Source organism: Lepidochelys kempii, chromosome 1 (genome assembly GCF_965140265.1).
Source record: "Lepidochelys kempii isolate rLepKem1 chromosome 1, rLepKem1.hap2, whole genome shotgun sequence".
Classification (NCBI taxonomy): domain Eukaryota; kingdom Metazoa; phylum Chordata; order Testudines; family Cheloniidae; genus Lepidochelys; species Lepidochelys kempii.
Window position 1 is genome coordinate 320379700 of NC_133256.1, and position 19184 is coordinate 320398883.

General features: G+C 42.4%; 1 protein-coding gene across 3 annotated transcripts in view; it reads right to left on the minus strand.

Annotated features, from left to right (window-relative positions):
* TBC1D22A (TBC1 domain family member 22A) overlaps positions 1–19184 on the minus strand; it is a 440402-nt gene that overhangs the window by 368526 nt on the left and 52692 nt on the right. The window lies entirely within an intron of this gene.

The window sequence follows — 19184 nt, forward strand, 5'->3', positions numbered from 1 at the left end:
AATCAATTTCATGAGAAGTCAACAACACTTTACTAATGAATATTTATCAATACAAGCAAATTAATATAAAGTTGTTAATAATATTTATCAAAATACAAGTAAAATCAGAATTACACAATATTGCTGTGAATTAAAAAGGTATTGCATATGAGAATCCATACAGGTGCCTAGGAAAAATAGATATTTGGTGTGATAAGGTAGTTTCCTGGTATATTTACCTACTGTTATTTCTTACCATACATGTTGTATATTAATATGCACAAGAGAGACTTGATGTAGGCTCTACATATACTGATGTTGATTAAAAGGTGACAATTAGTAATAACCCAAACAGCAATGTTTCACTTTCTGATGCTGGAATTTAATCTTAAATTTAAAAAAGTTATTTCCATTTCCAGTCATACTTTATAACTTTATAGATAGTTCTCTAGAGAACTGTTTCCAAGAGAGCATATCCAACACAGTATATCCAACTAAACCAAATACAATCCCCTCTAAAACCACTGAACATCTATCCAGCCAGAAGCACTTTCATTACTTTCCTGTACGAATTCTGTGTTTAATCTATAAAATGCATGAAAATGTTGTGAAAACAAAAAAGTATGAAAAATATTTAATGACAAGAGATACATAACAATGCCTGTTAAGAAACCTAGAACTTCAGGATTTAATTATAAGCAAGACAGTCTCTTGGTGCTTCTCATTGTAGGCAGAAAGTGAGGATGAAAATCCTACATTATGGCCAAGTGATTAGATTTATTGATTTAGGTTCTACACATAAATATACACAATTTTTACATTCTAGTCAGTCTTTGAAAACTTCCACCCCAAAAATTGTAATAAGAAAACCCAGAAGTACAGAAAACAAATTATTAGATGATGGGGACTCTGAGGAGACAAAGCAAGTGCCTCCTCTAACTGTGACAGCTTATAGCATATTCTTGACTATTGTTAAATCACAAGGTTTCTGTCACCACAAGCTAGTGTTGTTGCTTTTTTTAGAACATAGCTTTGTTCCTGTTGGAGCTCTGGGTTTACTTCCTGTACACAGCTTTCAAGAAGTTTCACAAATGCGTCTTCAAATGTCATTTTTAATATTCTCTGGATGAGGATTGATTTTTTTTTTTTTTTTAAGTTTTCAACTTTTAAGGGTAGGGAGAGTCACCGTTAAGACAGAAATAGCCATATGTTCTCCAGAACTCGGAGTAAAAACGATGCCCTACCTTCCTCTGCTTGAAATGACTGACACAACCTTAATATTTCTTACAGTTATGTGAACATTTTAAAAGATTTTGTATATTTCAAAAATCCCAAAGTCACTGCTCTGTGCAAAAGCTTTGCATTACTCTATGAAACAGACAAGGATTTTTTTTTCCCCCCCATCTGCCACTTCACTGAGTGGTTTTACTGAATGAGTTGAGTCTTTCCTACTCAAATCAATTTAATTAAATAAATAAAATAAATAAAAGATATCACTCCTATTAGATTTAATGAGATTTTATTTAAAATTACTTGAGTCACCAGTCTTTGAGAAAGCCAATTTTTAAACCTTGTGGGCTGAGTTTATTGGCACAGGTAGTTTCCCTTGGACCAAAACTCTGGAAAGCTACCATCTGTAGCTGGGAGATCTCATGCTTAAATGGCTTCAAGTATCATATCTATGCTGATTATTGACAAATTTCTCTCCATCAGCACTCTCTCACTTTCAATCCTCAATCTTAGCTTGTCTCTAACATCTGTTTGGGGTCTTATTGTCAAAGAAAATGAATACTAGCAAAATCAAACTCCTGACATTTCCTCTCAAGCTTTCTCCATTTTCTTCTTTCCCTAATACTGTCAGCAATACCATAAACTTTCCACATAGTTCAGGACTGATGGATGTTTGTGACTTCTTCCTCTCCTTTGCTCCACACTTCCAAGCCATATTCAAATCATTCTTATGCTTCTACATGTACAAGATTCCTCCTTTTCTTCTGCCTCCACATCAAAGTCTCTCATTCAGGCCCCCATAGCCTGCCTCAGCAATGACAAATACCCTCGTCTCTGGCTTCTCAAACATACCCAGTCGCTCTTCATTCCATACAAAATGCACCTGTTAAAATTATCTCCATTACGTAGTCTGATTGCATCCCCCACCCCTCCTAGAATTCATCCACTGCCTACCATCTGTTATTGCATCAAGTTGTAATTGCTGGTCACCTATTTCAAGGCTTATATATAAATCTAGTTCTCTACTTATTCTCCTTAGTAAAGCTTCATGTTGCCTTCTGTCTCAGCCAGCGTTATCACCCCCATCATCCCATTTGTTGCCTCTCAAACAGTCATCTTTATCCCTTCATTACCTTCTATGTAAGATTGCACCTTCCTGAATTCATTCATAAGGCCCGTATCTTCACCACTTCAAAATCGTTCTTAAAATCTACTTCTGATATGGGGGGGGATTACTAACCTTTCATAACTGTTGTTCTTCGAGATGTGTTGCAGATGTCCATTCCACTCTCTGTGTGTGCACACACCCCACAGTCACCAGAAATTCTTTTCTCAGTGGTACTTGTTGGGACAGCTCAAGCGCCCACCACTGCCACACGGTGCTGGTATAGAGGGCGCAGCTGACCTTGAGCCTCCTCAGTTCCTCCTTTCTGGAACCTTCAATGCAGACAGATAGGAAGGCAGGTCGTGGAATGGACGTGTGCAACAGATCTTGAAGATTACAAAAGGTGAGAACCCATTTTTTCTTCGAGTGATTGCACATGTGTATTCCATTCTTAGTTAAAAAGGCAGAGGGACCAGAGTTCTGGTTCTGCAGTACTGATTGACCAAAATTGACATGATCTCTTGAATACTGACTGATGGTATAATGGGAGGAGAAATTAAACACAGATGACAAGGTTGCTGCTTTGCAAGAGTCCAGCAAGAGTCCTGCACTAGGAATGTCGTTGAGGATGCTTACAATCTTGTGGAATAGGCAGTCAGCTTGTCTGGAGGAGAGACACCTGCTGGATTGTAACATGGGCAGATACAAGAAGTTACCCAAAATTAAATTCTTTGTGCAGGACCTTTCATTCTGTCCGCTTTGGCGACGAACAGCTGGATTGACAGCTGAAATGATTTGGTCCTTTCCAGATAAAAAAAAAAATCAGTGCTTGTCTAACATTCAATATGTATAGTTGTTCCTCACCCCTATTTCCATGTGGTTTAAGATACAGGCAAGTAAATTGATTGATATAAAAATTTGAAGTGTCCTCTGCAAACTTGCTGAGGGTAAGATCCATCCCATCATCCTGATCATTAATGAAGATGTTGACCAAAACCAGCCCCAGGACAGACCCCGGGCACTCCGCTTGATACCGGTTGCCAACTAGATATCGAGGCGTTGATCACTACCCGTTGAGCCCAACAATCTATCCAGCTTTATATCCACCTTATAATCCATTCATCCAGCCCATACTACTTTAACTTGCTGGCAAGAATACTGTGGGAGACCATATCAAAAGCATTGCTAAAGGCAAGATATATCACATCCACCGCTTTCCCCATATCCACAGAACTGGTTCTCTCATCATAGAAGGCAATCAAGTAGGTCAAGTATGACTTGCCCTTGGTGAATCCATGTCGATTGTTCCTGATCACCTTCCTCTCCTCCAAGTGCTTCAAAATGGATTCCTTGAGGATCTGCTCCATGATTTTCCCAGGGACTGAGGTGAGGCTGTCACACCCATTGGCCCCCTCCCTCAAGGGGTTCCCTGGAGAAGGCAGATCAGCATTGTATATTGCTAATGCTCTTGCAAGCATTGCAGGCTATTTTGGAAAGGGTCAAAGGTGGGAGTGACCGGTCTGTAGCTCCGTGGATTCTCCTTCATCCCTTTTTTAAAGATGGGCACTATATTTGCCTTTTTCCAATCATCCAGGACCTCCTTCAATTGCCAGGAGTTTTCAGAGATAATGGCCAATGGCTCTGCAATCACATCAGCCAACTCCCTGAGCACCCTTGGATGCATTGCATTTGGTCCCATGGACTTGTGCATGTCCAGCTTTTCAAAATAGCCTTTAACCTCTTCACAGCACAATATGGGGAGGAGGTGAGTGGCCCTTAGTGGTGAGAACTGCAGCAGTCTGGGAGCTGATCTTGTCTGTGAAGACAGAGGGGAAAAAAAAAAGCATTGAGTACTTCAGCTTTTTCCACATCATGTGCCACTAGGTTGCCTCTCCCATTCAGTAAGGGTCCCACAATTTCCATGACTTTCTTCTTGTTGCTAACATATCTGTATGAACCCTTCTTGTTACCCTTCACATCCCCTGCTAGCTGCAACTCCAAGTTTGCTTTGGCCTGCTCAAGCAATATTTTTATACTCCTCCCTAGTCATCTGACCAAGTTACCACTTCTTGTAAGCTTTCTTTTTGTGTTTAAGCTCACTGAAGATTTCTCTGTTAACACGCCTGCCATATTTACTATTCTTTCTGTACATTGGGATGATTTGTTCCTTCACTCTCAATAAGACTAATTTAAAATACAGCCAGCGCTTCTGGACTCCAGCCTCCCAGGGGATCCTGCCCATCAGTTCCCTGAGGAAGTCAAAGTCTGCCTTTCTGAAGTCCAGGGTCCATATTCTGCTGCTCTCCTTTCTTCCCTGTGTCAGGATCCTGAACTCTACCATCTCATGGTCACTGCTGCCCAGATTGCCACCCACTTCTACTTCCCCTACCAATTCTTCTGTTTGTGAGCAGCAGGTCAAGAGGAGCATGGCCCCTAGTTGGTTCCTCCAGCACTTACACCAGGAAGTTGTCCCCATCGCTCTCCAAAAACTTCCTGGATTGTCTGTGCACTGCTGCATTGCTCTCCCAGCAGATGTCAGGTTGATTGAAGTCCCCCATGAAAACTAGAGCCTGTGATCTGGAAACTTTGGTTCGTTGTCAGAAGAAAGCCTTGTCTACCTCATCCTCCTGTTCTGGTGGTCTAAAGTGGATGCTCACCACGACACCACCCTTGTTACTCTTGCCTCTAAACTTGAAGACTCTCAGACTTTTCTCCAGTTTCATAGTGGAGCTCTGAGCAATCATACTGCTCTCTTACGTAAAGTGCAACTCCTACACCTTTTCTCCCCTGCCTGTCCTTCCTGAACAGTTTACACCCATCCATGACAGTGCTCCAGTCATGTGAGTTATCCCACCAAGTCTCTGTTATTCCCACCACATCACCAGTTCCTTGACTGTAACAGGACTTCCAGTTCTTCCTGCTTGTTTCCCAGGCTTCTTGCATTTGTGTACAGGCACCTAAGATAACTAGCTGATTGCCCTACCTTCTCAGTAGGGATCAGGAGGTCTCCCCTGTTGCACCCTCCTTGGTATCCCACTTACCTCAGGGCTTAGGTCTCCACCTTCAGAAAACCACCTTCCAGGAAAGGTGTAGTAAGGAGCATGTTGGTCCCACAAGTTTAGATAAAACTAAGTTCAACTCTCCGGGGGAAACAGGCTCCCTTATTTGAGGGTACAATCTTTCCAGGCCTTTAAGGAATCTAATTGTCATGTCATTAGAAAAAACAGAACAGTTATCCACATGAGGATGGAAAGCTGATATTGCTGCCAGGTGAACCTTAATAGAAGCAATAGCTAAGCCTTGCTGTTTCAGATGCAGCAGACAGTCGAGTATTTACTGGATGGATGAATGCACTGATGAGACTCTGGTTTGACAAGCCCAGACAGAGAACCATTTTAACAAGTAGGCTGACCTGTTGGAGGGCCTGTTTGCTATCTAGTAAGACCCAGCAAACTTGCTCTGAGCAAGCCTTCTCTTTGGGATTTAACCATGAAACTTCCAGGCCATTAAATGAAGGAACTGCAAGTTCAGGTGGAGCAGCTAACTGTGGTCCTGAGAGATCAGATGCAACAGGAGTGAGATTGGAGTCACCGCTGAGAGGTCCAACAGAGTGGAAAACCACTGTTTGCAAGACCATGCTGGTGCTAATATTAATTAATTAATTTAATTATGATCTTCAGTAGCACTCTGCACAGGAGTGGGATTGTGGAAAAAGCAAAATAAAGCTTTCCTATACAGGGTACCAGGAAGGCTTCTGTGACAGAACCCAGGCTGTGGCCACGTATAGAGCCGAAATGACGACATTTTCTGTTGTACTTGTTCACAAATAGGTTTATTTGGGGACTACGGCACTGCTGGGAAATGCATCTGACTACATCCAGGTGAAAAGAGCACTTGTGGTGACTGAGGAAGACCTGCTCAGGCAAACTACTAGCTCATTCTGCACCCCTAGAAGGTAAGATGCCTTGAGGTTGATTGAATGGACTATGCAAAATTCCCATTGGTGAATTGCTTTCTGACACAGGAAGAATGATCGAGCTCCTCCCTATCTGCCGAGGTAAAATATCAGTGTGATGTTGTCCATAAGGACAAACAGGTTTCTCCCCCAAAATGAGGTAGGAAAGCCTGTCTGTCAGTCACAGTCACTCTGGAAAGACCTCCAGTTGCTAAAATACTGAGCAGGTAGTGAGAGGATTCTTTTACTTCCTCCACATGTAGGCCCAGACTTAAGGCAACCCTCTAATGATTCCTAGTGCACCTTATAGTCATCTGGGGGAGGCAACATGCCTGCCTGCCCCCCCCCTCCCCAAGAGGGGAGGAGGAAGGAGGTGGCCAGCACTGGCTTGGATGCTCTTCCTCCCTTTATTGATCTGCAGCGTTCTGTGGAGCCAGCTCTTGGAGTCTGGTACCAGGCTCAGTACTGCAAGCAGGAATGGCATTTCCAAGATCACCGAACAGGAGTGCCTGGAATATAATACAGAGAATGGGGGAAAGCCCTCTGGACAGTTGTAGGCTCCCAAGACCTCCTGGCCAACTACTCAATGGCATGCCTGCGATAGGATCTATGGAACGGTGGAAACATTTGGAGGAGGAGCAGCAAGCAAGCAGCTCCAAAGATGGGAAATGTACGACCTGACCTCAGATTTGGAAGACGACTCTTTCCGCTGACAACAGTGGTGTACTTCCAGACAGTGCTGGCGACTGGTGCTGAGGCCCACAAAGCAGCAAGCATTGGGGTACATTTGATGGTACCAAAGGGCGAGCAATCAGGGGTACATGAGGCTAGTATAGTACCAAGTGTTGTAAACGCCTCCAGCGTGGTCAGTATGGTGGGGTGTCGCAGATGCAGAAGGGACTCCTTCGGCTCCAGACTTGATGGAATCTACCAAGGTGCTGGAGTCAATTGTGCCATCTTCAGAGGAGTGTTTTGACTTAGACTACACTCTGCTCTTATCCCCTTGCCTAGCAGACTTCGATACCAAGGTTCTCTCCCTTTAGGCAGTGCACTTCTTATGCCTCTACTTAGACACTGGGGATGGTGAGTGGTGTCAGGACTCAGACAAAGTAGGAGGAGCACTCCTTAACAACTCCGAGACACTTGGTGCCAAGTCCGACTCACCTGGCTCAGATGAATAGAAACTATAGCTTGGCTTCACAATCTTTTTCCTGCGAGGTTTAAAGTCCCTGCACGTTTGGCAACACTCTCCAATATGAACTTCCCTGTGGCACCTCAAGCAATTTGAGCGCACAAGCATAGCCTTCGTGTAAGAAATGCAGGGCTTGAAGCCCAGTGACTGAGGCATCCCTCAGCACCTGGGAGTCAACCGAAAACCTCAGCTGGTAAAAAACAAGCTAAACAGTAATAACCTTAATAACACTATTTACCATACAAGAGAACATTGTCCACTGAGGGAGCTTGCAAATGCAAGAAGAGCAATTCCAATGACTGTCAAAGGCAGTAAGAAGGAATGGAAGGGGCTCAGGGTTTCCTGGGCCCTTTATACCGATGCCAGAAGTGGGCAGCTGCACACAAGGTGTGCAAGAAGGGTAACACGGGGGGGGGGGAATTCAGCAGCTGCGTGAAGAGAACGAGCACCCTTTTGCGTGATTGCGTTCTTGAAGAGCCTATAATGCATTCATTTGTATACAAAATCCTTCTGTCATTCCCCTTTCTTACCCTACTCATCTGTTTCCCTCTCTATTCCTAGGATTGAGCTCCTCAGGGAAGGGAATGTCCCTTGTTTAAACGATAAATTCCTTGCGCCATTATGGCATACTGTAAGGAAATAAAATAATCCAGTCTCCCAAGTCTCTCCATCCCAAATGCCATTTTTCCTATTGCCTCACCAGAAGACCTCTTCTATCATAGAATCACAGAAGATTAGAGTTGGAAGAGACCTCAGGAGGTCATTTAGTCCAACCTCCTGCTCAAAGCAGGACCAACCCCAACTAAATCATCCCAGTCAGGGCTTTGTCAAGCCGGGCATTAAAAACCTCAAAGGACAGAGATTACATTATTTCCTTTATCAGTTTAGAAACTACCCCTTTTACTGAGATCTTTCCTGCAGTGATCCAATCTAACTCTTTCTCCTAGTATACTATGGCTCCCTCAATTCTCCCGTGCACCTCATGTGCACGCTTACCTGTTGCTCCCACTTTCAGCTCCCATTTCACTCTGTGTCCACATCCTTTTGGGCCATGTGACAGAGTGCTAGCTATGAAAGCCTGAGTCAGCACTCTGTTCACAACAGCTACAATCAGGCATAGCAGATCGGAGCTAACCAGGCAGACCTGTGCCTAATTTGTGCGTGGGGCAGGGCAGAAAGGCTAATTAAGCCATTAGCCAGAACCCACAAAATAGGCACAGAAGGAAGTGAAAAAAGGGGAAAGCAGGCAGTGAGAGGGAGAGAGATTGCTTTCCCCCTGCTTGTAAAGATATGCTGTGAAGTTGGTGGGACTCAATTATAAATAAACTTCACAGGGTGTTGAACCAGCAAAAAGGGTCTTTGCGTGGTTTGTAGACTGAGACAGAAGCAGGACTGAGGAGGGCTTGTTACAGGCCACCTCTTAATCCTGCTTTATTTTCTCACTCTTTGCCTTTGCTAGGCCAGAACATCAAGTACCCAGTATATCAACAACCTTAATTTTTGAGTATTTGATTTTGCAAATTTAACATTCATTTAATGTAGTTTATGATGCAATTCAAAATACACACTAGATTAAGTCAAGCTTTGTTTAACATATGCCTGTTCATTACCTACTTTTTATTTAATAACAAGGGGACCAATGGGAAAGTTGTAATCAGTCACAAAACCGAAGGTAAGAAAGCGTTAAAGTGTGTCAAAAAGAAAAAGATGAGATTGTGGGGTGGGGGAAGGGGAGAGAGAGAAATTTTTCCACAACTACGTCAAACAGAAACACAAATATTGAAAATGCATTTTAAAATCTTAACACATGTTGGCAACATAGATGCTCAAACAACAATAGTGTATCCTACAAACTGTCAAGAACACGTATGTTTTACACATTTTGATGGGACTTAATTTTGTAATTTGAAGCTGCAAACATTGATATTTTTTCAAGCAGTTAATTTAGAGTTTATGAAAGTTAATTTCTTACACTTACAGCACAGATATTGGATATTTGATTGCATTTAGGAATTTTTACACGTGCAAAATCTCAGTCAAATTATGCTACATATTTTATCTGAAAGACACTGACTCCTTCATTTGCCTGGATATGTGAAATATAAACAGTTATTTTTTCTAATTTGCTGTGGTTGAATAGTTTTCTCCTTATTCCCTGTAATGACTGAAATGTGTATATAATTTTTTGTAATGTATTGCAGAAAATATTCCATCGTAAACAGGAAAAGGTGATTGTAAGACAACAAAAAATTGGTACGGCAACACAAGCATAAGCGTACAATCTGAAATTGCATTTAATTCTTGTTTTTTAGAAAATAACTCCGCTAAAAAAAAAAACCCACATACTAGTGTCCCTTTACAAAACATTTTACAACTTATGCAAAGTATAGTACTGTATTACACATTTTGAATTTTTCCTAAAATTATAAAGATTTAGAAGACATTTTGTTATAACTGGCATCCCTTTTCAAAAGAGCCAGCAGAATCTACTGAACAGTATGTGGTACACAAAACTACAAATCAAACAAAAGCAAGTTCTATTCTATAAATTGACAAGTATTACCAGCTGAAATTGAGTATTTACAGTTAGTTTAAAAATCCTGTTGCAACCAAAAAACCTGTAGCATTAGCAAGATAGGCAACAAAGTCATTCCTACTGAACTGAACGGTAAAGCAAGATAATTCCACCCTCCACTGAACAGTGATTCCGGACCAGTGATTCCAGCCTTTGTTTTCCATTTGTCCACAAGCATCTCTGTCGTTGTCTTCCACTATTCCATACAACTACAAACCCCCTCCACGCCCAAAGTAAGTTTGTAAAGCCACTAACTATACTGTCCATCATCAGATCCATCAATACCCAGGAATTACTTACAGGAAAAAATATTCAAGTTCATAAAAGTTAGATATAGGTACCCATGCTATATTCTAGGAATCTATCCAACAGGTTAACATATACAATAATATAAAAGGACTGCCCATGAATACAGTGACCCAGCTCTCAGCCCAGTCCTGCCAGAAAAGTCTGGGTAAAGAAAAAGACAACATGGGTTTGCAGTGTCCCAGTAGGTCAGCAAATCAGGGTTCTGGCAGAAATGGGAAGAAGAGAAGGGTTCCAGAACAGAAAACTGGAGGAGCCCTCACAAGGAACAGCCTGCCTGCAGTTCCATCTCATTTATACCAAAGGAGCTCCTGCTTAAGTGACTCTGCTGATCACAACTACTGCAATATGTCATGGGGAGAAAAACATTCTCTCAAGTAACCAGATCCCAAAATCATTTAGGGCTTTAGACATTAAAACCTTGAATTACACCCACAAGCTTGTTAGAAGCCAGTGCAGATCCAGGGGTGCTAGTAAAATGTGCTCCCATCACGCAATTCCACTTAAAAAGCAGGTCTCAGCATTCAGCTTGGGAATGGTCCCATGGTGCACAGCACCTGATGCAGGATGGGTACACAGACAATGGAAGCCACCAACAGCTATTTTATTTTACTTATTTGTTTTTGTTTTGATACAGGATATAAATCAAGTTAGACTTGAAACCATCAAATTGTGCATACAGCAGGTCAGATCCTCATACAGGGTAAGTTGGCATAGTGCCATTCAAATCAACTGAGCTACACAAAATTTACAGCAGCTGATGATTTGCCCGCAAAGGCACGCAAGCACAAATCCCTATGACTCTTCATTTTGTCTAGAACTCTTCAGGGCAGGACAATGTTGGTACAGCAATTCCCAATGAATAAGTTGGTCGTATTGAATAAATTCTCATTTATACTACTACCTTTTTTATTATATTTTAAATGCTTTAGTTGTATTCATACAGGCTAGATTTTTTTTTTTTAAAGAAGAGTTTAGATGACGTCACAGACTTCGCTAGGTAAGCCACTCCACTTGAAAAGGGAAGTTCTCTATTCACTGTTGGCGAGTGGATTTGTCAAGCCCCAATTATAGCCCTTCTCACTCCTGTATTACTTCTATCAACCTAAAGAAATTCTCCTTTGAGACTGAAATTTTCCATGCTTGATCTCTTCCCAGAGGTGATTTGAAGAAATTCACTACAGTCTTTTAAAATGTGCTTAAAATGGTTGTTTTGCATTATATAACTAAATTGCCACTTCCCCCCACCCCCACATCAATAACTCAGTAACAGCTCAACTTTGAAACATAGCATATAAGTGGCTCTATAGAAGAGTAATATATGACCTAGTTTGAAAATTTGAGCACCCAAAAACTGTCCTGGAGACATGCAGCAAAAAACTAAGATTGGGATTTCACAATTCAAAAGAACTGTGTATGTATTTTCCCAGAAGCTTTCACCTTAGCTCTTTGAACTAGCCACAGCATGTCTAAGAAAGGGACGCGTGTGCAGAAGGTTCACAGGTGCAGAAGGGGCCTTTATAGTTTCTGATAAATACCGGAACTTTTCCTTGGGGGAAATACATCCTAATGCCAAACCTTTAGGCTCTGTATATACAATGGCCACATCTGAAAATGTCAACATTTGTACACTTTTACCATACAAAATACTAGTGTGGTAAAACTAGGTCAATGATGATTTTTCATATAGCAACCTCTGTACTTCTGGAGGGTTGGAGAAGTTCTGAATGTTTTTGTTAAGTATATGATGCTATTTCAACATGATGCATTACACTGTGCATGGAGAGTGAATGTAGGGTTTAGATATTGTCTGGTAGAAGGGAAGATCTTTAATAGTATGAAAAGAATATAAATTTGGAAGTTGTGTTTCAAATGATTCAGCCTTGTGAAATTCTACTTGCTGTGAGGAAGAGTATAATCCTCACAGTTTGCACATTTGTGCTCTGTTTGGCCAGTATATAATGTAACTAATTCCTACATGTATAATCCTCTTCCATATAATTGTTGGTGGATGTTTGATCAGGATGTCTCTTGAAGACACTTCACTGAAGTTTGTCCATTACAGGTACATCTATTTGTTTCTCATTACTCTGCACAATGAGGAGTGTGTTTGAACTGCAACCAAAGGAAAAAACTGTTACTTGATTTTAAAACATCCAGTGATCCAGTAAGTTTTAACCATTGTGTTGCAACTTTAAACACATTTATAACTATGTGCATGATCAGCAAGAGCATGAAACAAAGGTGGAATTTGAGTATCTTGGAATATTCCAGTGATACCTTACCTTGTTTATTATTTTTCTTTAAAAAAAACTAAGAAATTAAATGCAAAATGCCATACCACAGAAATAAAGTTGGAAATTTGAAATCATAGGATGTCAGGCAATCTAAAAAGTAGTACAAACATTAACTCAGTGAGGTTGCATTAGTGGAGTGTGTTGCTGTTTTATCATTAAAACGTTTAGCTTAATACTGTACTCTTTAGGTTGTTATAAAATTAATCAAGCATGCAGGGTATACAATGTGGTCAATTTAAATGTTTCAGGAAAAGCAAACAAACTGCTGAACTGCCGACAAGCTCATGACACATTCATAGCAATAAAACAAAAATCTTGAAAAGAAAAACACTACAAAAATGATTTGAGCTAAAGTTCACCAATCATGTTTTCATTTTATTGCATCCCAGTCCTGAGTGGCTGTACTGTCTATTTAGACTGAAAGTTCTTTTGGGAAAATGACTGTAGGCACTCAAGTCCCATTGACTTTCAAACAGGACTCGATCTAATTCCTTAAGCTCCACCAGCATCTGCTTGGGTCACTCCCCTGACTCAACTTCAGTCAGCCCTTGCCCCCACTCTTCAGACTCTTGTTCCCCACTCCTTTCCAGTGTTTATGGTCTCCCAGCCTTTTCCCCCATTCACTGTAGGGTGGTCTCACTCCCCATATTACCAAAAGTCCTCCCCCAGCATTGGCTGTTAGCCAAGAGATTTTGATGGGTCTTCAAAACCTTGAACAGTGACTAATAAATAGCACCTTGCATAGAAACAGTAAAGAGCCACAATTACAAATCTCAAGAATCGAGAATCATTTAAAGGAAAAGAGAGTAATCAAAATATATGCACAAGAGCCTGCTAGGGAAAAAATTGAATTTTTATTCTTCCCTCCCAAAGAGGACTAGAGATAGCAAACTCAGCGTCTTCCATATTGCACTCCTGAAGTTTAAATTAATAAATGTAACTGCTGTATCAAGTTCATGTTCTTCTTAGCACCTGCAATTTATATGGATTGGAAGAGGGTGATCTGGACATCAGCAAAGTTATAGTACTCAAGATGAGGAATTATGAGGGCCTAATGTGAATTTAGTGTAGTTGCAAGGTCTGATTTCAGAAGCATCACAGAAGCAGCAGCCGAATTTGAACACATGAGTTAAGGGACAGGGAGAAGTCAAATTTGACTCCCATGTCAAGGTCTGAGTGAAGGATAGTGTTGTCATCTGTGCTATTTTCACTGAGGGAACAGGTAGAGGAGTGGGACTCATTTAGGAAGAAACTAAAGAGCTCAGTCATTTTCAATGTAAGCTCATGGGGAGACATCCAAGAGAGGCTGTAAGAGTCCTAGAGAAAAGATGGTAACTGATGTGAGAGATCACCCTGAGAGATGATCTACAGAGAAAAAAGAGGAAAGGACCCGGGACAAAGGGAAAGGACCCGAGAGACACCCACAGAGACTGGGAGAGAATCCACTGCAAGACGCTGAAGAAGCAAGCAGAAAGATAAGAAAACCTGAAAAACTAACAAAAGCCATAGAAAACAAGACCTCACTGAGGATGTGATCAGTACCAGAAGCAGTAGTGAGATCAGAATACAGACAGATTTGGGCAGGGACAGACTGTCAAGAACAGTTTCAGTGAAGGCATACAGGTAGAAGACTGACTGGATAGGGTCAAAGAGAACTGAAAGATAGAAAGATAGATGAAAAAAAGAACAGAAAAAGGTTAATAGCTGGAAGGGTGAGTTAGGGTTTTTTGGTTTTGAGACAGGCAGAGAATGCCACAACATGGAGATCCTTAGCTGACCATGGTAAGAATCACAGAATCATAGAATATCAGGGTTGGAAGGGACCTCAGGAGGTCATCTAGTCCAACCCCCTGCTCAAAAGCAGGACCAATCCCCAATTAAATCATCCCAGCCAGGGCTTTGTCAAGCCTGACCTTAAAAACTTCTAAGGAAGGAGATTCCACCACCTCCCTAGGCAACGCATTCCAGTGTTTCACCACCCTCCTAGTGAAAAAGTTTTTCCTAATATCCAACCTAAACCTCCCCCACTGCAACTTGAGACCATTACTTCTTCTCCTGTCCTCTTCTACCACTGAGAATAGTCTAGAACCATCCTCTCTGGAACCACCTCTCAGGTAGTTGAAAGCAGCTATCAAATCCCCCCTCATTCTTCTCTTCTGCAGACTAAACAATCCCAGTTCCCTCAGCCTCTCCTCATAACTCATGTGTTCCAGACCCCTAATCATTTTTGTTGCCCTTCGCTGGACTCTTTCCAATTTATCCACATCCTTCTTGTAGTGTGGGGCCCAAAACTGGACACAGTACTCCAGATGAGGCCTCACCAATGTCGAATAGAGGGGGACGATCACGTCCCTTGATCTGCTCGCTATGCCCCTACTTATACATCCCAAAATGCCATTGGCCTTCTTGGCAACAAGGACACACTGCTGACTCATATCCAGCTGAAATTAACCAGAAATTAACATTCTGAAGGGCACTACAGGAGTTTAGTCTGCCTGCAGCTCAAAGGGTCAAAAAACTTGGAGATCCAATAATAGGACTCCACCTCATATGACATTTTTAGAAAAAAGATTTACTATAATCTAAGTGAAAGATTATGAATTTATGCATTACAGTTTTAAACACATGCACGAGCAGAGAGAGCCTAGTAATATTTCTTAACAGCAGCAGGAACCCTTAGCTTCATTTATAAGCCATTTAAAAACCAAAGCTTTGTCAGATGCAACTCCAATATTGTAAGCCTTGAGTGAACACCAAGAGCAGCAACTATTGAGAGATATTAGAAGACTGAAAATGAAGGACCAATGAAGTAGTAAATTAGATATGTCAATATCCAGCTGCGGGAGGTTTCAATTACATACAAGACTAGACGTCAAACGAAGTCTAGCAATCTAGCACTGAAAGGTAAAACTGAATATGACAAACACACACCTTTATGGATGCCTCAAGCCCAAAAAGGCAGCCACCCAATCAGAACAAGTAACAGCAAAATAAGTTTGTGATATTAAGAACTGCTTCAGAAATATCCATTTTACATAGTCTATGTACACAGAATGAAGAAACAAAATTTTCCCTTAACTAAACATGATTACATCTGTAAAAATAGTTTTGGAATCTAACTGTGAGCTCCAGAGTTGGATGAAGAATGAAGGCTCTCCAGCTTCAAAAAGAAAGTGATCTACAACTGTGCTTCCTACTGTTCCATTAGTCATTTTGGACTATTTATTGTTTACCTGTTCCGATCTCTTTTATATTAGCATTCTGGTTTAAAGAAACAGATTGTATGCATCAGTTTATAGATTTTTCCTGCTAACATTTATTAAAAACTCATTAGGGTTTTTTTGCTACAATATACTAAATATACATACTATTTAGACAAAACTATAAAATAGAAAGTACTGTACATAAAGTAAAACAAAATAAGTTGAAATAAGTTGAAATGAACAGTTAAGCTGTTTTTAACACTTTGTTTAGTAATTAGCCAATGCAAAATCAGAATAAATATTTTAAAAACCCTTAGGCCTGGTCTACACTAAAAATTAGGTAGCTTAACTAGGTCACTGAGGGGTATGAAAAATCCACACCTATGAGCAATGTAGGTAAGCCATATAGACAGCCAAGTTGCCATATAGACAGCACTAGGTCTATGAAAGAATGCTTCTGTCAACCCTAGCTACCACCTCTTAGAGAGATTATCTACACCAGGGGTCTCAAACTCAAGTGACCACGAGGGCCACATGAGGACTAGTGCATTGGCCCGAGGGCCACATCACTGACACCCCACCCCTGCTGCCCCCGGCCCCTCCCCTACTCCACCCCTTCTATGGGGCTCCGCCCCTGCCCCCCCTCTTCCCACCCTTTCCCTGCCCCATTCCAACCTCGCCCCCTCCCTGCCTCCAGGGGGAGCAGGAGGGGTGCCGGGTGTGGCAGGGGCCTCAGGGCAGGGAGTTGAGGTGCAGGAGATGTGCAGGGTATGGCAGGGGGCTTAGGGCAGAGAGTTGGGGTGCAGGAGGGGTTCAGGGTGTGGGCTCCAGCCTGGCGCCACTTACCTAGAGCAGCTCCGGGGTGGCAGCAGCATGCACCGGGGCCAGGGCAGGCTCGCTGCCTGCCTGCCCTGGCCCCGCGCCACTCTGCTCCGCTCCAGGAAGCAGCCAGAACCACGTCCCTGGGAGTGGAGGAAGCGGAGGGGGGAGCGGGGGACACACACAGCTCCATGTGTTGCTCTTGCCGCTCCTCCAGGTACCTCCCCCGAAGCTCCTATTGTCCGCAGTTCCCCGTTCCTGGGCAATGGGAGCTGCAGGGAGCGGTGCCTAGAAGAGAGAGAATGCACAGAGCCCTCTGCCCCTCCGTGGCCACAGGGGCATGGTTCCAGCCGCTTCAGGGAGCGGTGCGGGGTTCGCAGCACCACAGGGTAGGCAGAGGGGCATGGGGGAGGGAGGCCGTGGGGAGCTTGGCAGGCCGCACAAAAAGAACCCCACAGGCCGTGGGTTTGAGACCCCTGATCTACACCAATGGGAGAATCCTTCCCATCCACGTAGATGGTGTCTACACTTAAGTGCTAAAGCAGTGGAGCAGGGGTGCAACGTTAGCATTTCAAGAGCAGACAAGCCATAAAACACCAAAACAATGTTTTTATTAAGAACATCCCTAGCAAAAAAAAGTTCCTCCTGAACTTTGTAGCATGTTGGCAGAGAAGCATGCATGGCCATATTGCTACCGCCTATTCTGTTGATAAATAAGATTCCAGCAGCTAGGATCAATCGCGCTAGGTTTGGCAAAAACAGATCAGTCCATTATACAGTTGTTCCTAAAGAAGACTTCAAATATTAGAATGATGGGAACTCATGAACATCGGATACCATTACAAATAATCAGACCAAACCTAACTGGAGAAAAAAATATCTGAAGTTCCAATATTCATTCTCATTTTTCAGACAGATTTTCAAACATGTCAAAGACACTTGTAATGTTGAAAGAGAACATTTGAAGAGAGTGTCTTTTGAGACGTAAAACTTCATATTTTTGCAGAAAAACACTACAAAAATTGTTCACTACCATGCTTTTCAAAAGCTATTTTGTAATCAGAATTGTGTGTCAGCTCGGTTTTTATATAAGAGAGCAAAATGCTGCCCTTATTTTCTAATGGTTGCTGCAAACTGACCTCTGAGGTTTCTACTGCACTTGCATAATGATGGAAGAAAATGTGCATTAGTGTATAATGTTTCTCCAGTAAGACCATGAAAGCATGTAGAGTAAATTGAATAGTGAACTAGAGCAGTGGTTCTCAAACTTTTTTTTCCGCAGATTACTTGAAAATTGCTGAGGGTCTCAGCGGACCACTTAATGATCTTTCCAAATGTTGTCTGTACCACTAGCTAACTATTGTAAAGCACTTTGGATAAAAGCGCTATATAAAAAAAAAACTTAAACTTCTTTCGTTCTACAAATAAAAGCACACTACTCATATTTTAATATCAATAGTCTTACCTGTCAAATGTTATGGATGTGCCTTCTGTCCCCCGCTGAGGCAGCCCCCAAGCTGGGGCTAGGAAGGAGGGCCATCACTCCCCAGCAGCCACAGCCTTGGTCAGTTTACTATGTCGCTCAAAGGTGTGGATTTTTCACACCTAAGCATAAACACTGATTTACTCAGATCCCAGAGATGCTCGACCCTCGATTCTCCCCAGGCCCCACCCTCACTCTACCCCTTTCCCCAACCCCCCCCCCCTTCCTGCCCCCCCCACCCCAGGCTCAGCCCCCACTCCTTCTCCCAAGCCCCTATTACCACCTGCCCCTTCCCACTCCTGCTCCACCACTTCCCCGCCCCCTCCCCCACCTCTTCCTGCCTCCCACTCATCCTTCTCCTCCCTAGCACCTCCTGCACACCACTGAACAGCTCATCCGGGCGGGCGGAAGGCACTGGGAGAGAGGGGGAAGACCTGATGTGTGCAGCTGACAGTGGGTGCTGAACACCCACTATTTTTTTCCCCCGTGGGTGCTCCAGCCCCAGAGCACCCATGGAGTTGACGCATATGCCCCTGAGCAAAGTAGCTGGTTTAATCTAATTTTTAGTGTAGACCAGAACCCAATCACTGATTCTACCTCCTCAACAGATTTGAATTAAATGACTATTTCCACTGAGACCTCTGATGCTGAGGTGATTACAGAGACCTATAAGAGTCACACAATGGTATAGTGGCACCCCCTCAAGTGACACATGGCCATGGCCTTCACAGGACTTATCGGTCAACCTCTGGTAACGATAGAGGGGAAGGAACTGTCAATAGCCTTTGATTTTTGGAAAGTCAATATGGAAATCACATGCAATCAGTTTAGATTTCTAATATTACTTCTGTAAAAGTAGAGTCTTATTTTAAGAAAAGCTGAGAGCCTGAACATTTAGAGAGCCCTCAAAGGGTGGAATGTAGCCACAGACTGCCAGTCTGAAAGGCCAGCCTCTTTTTTGGAGGATGAATGTCTAGGATACTAAGGCAATATTATGTATAACTCTTTGCTGAAGAACTGACCAAAGTTCTGTCTTTTCA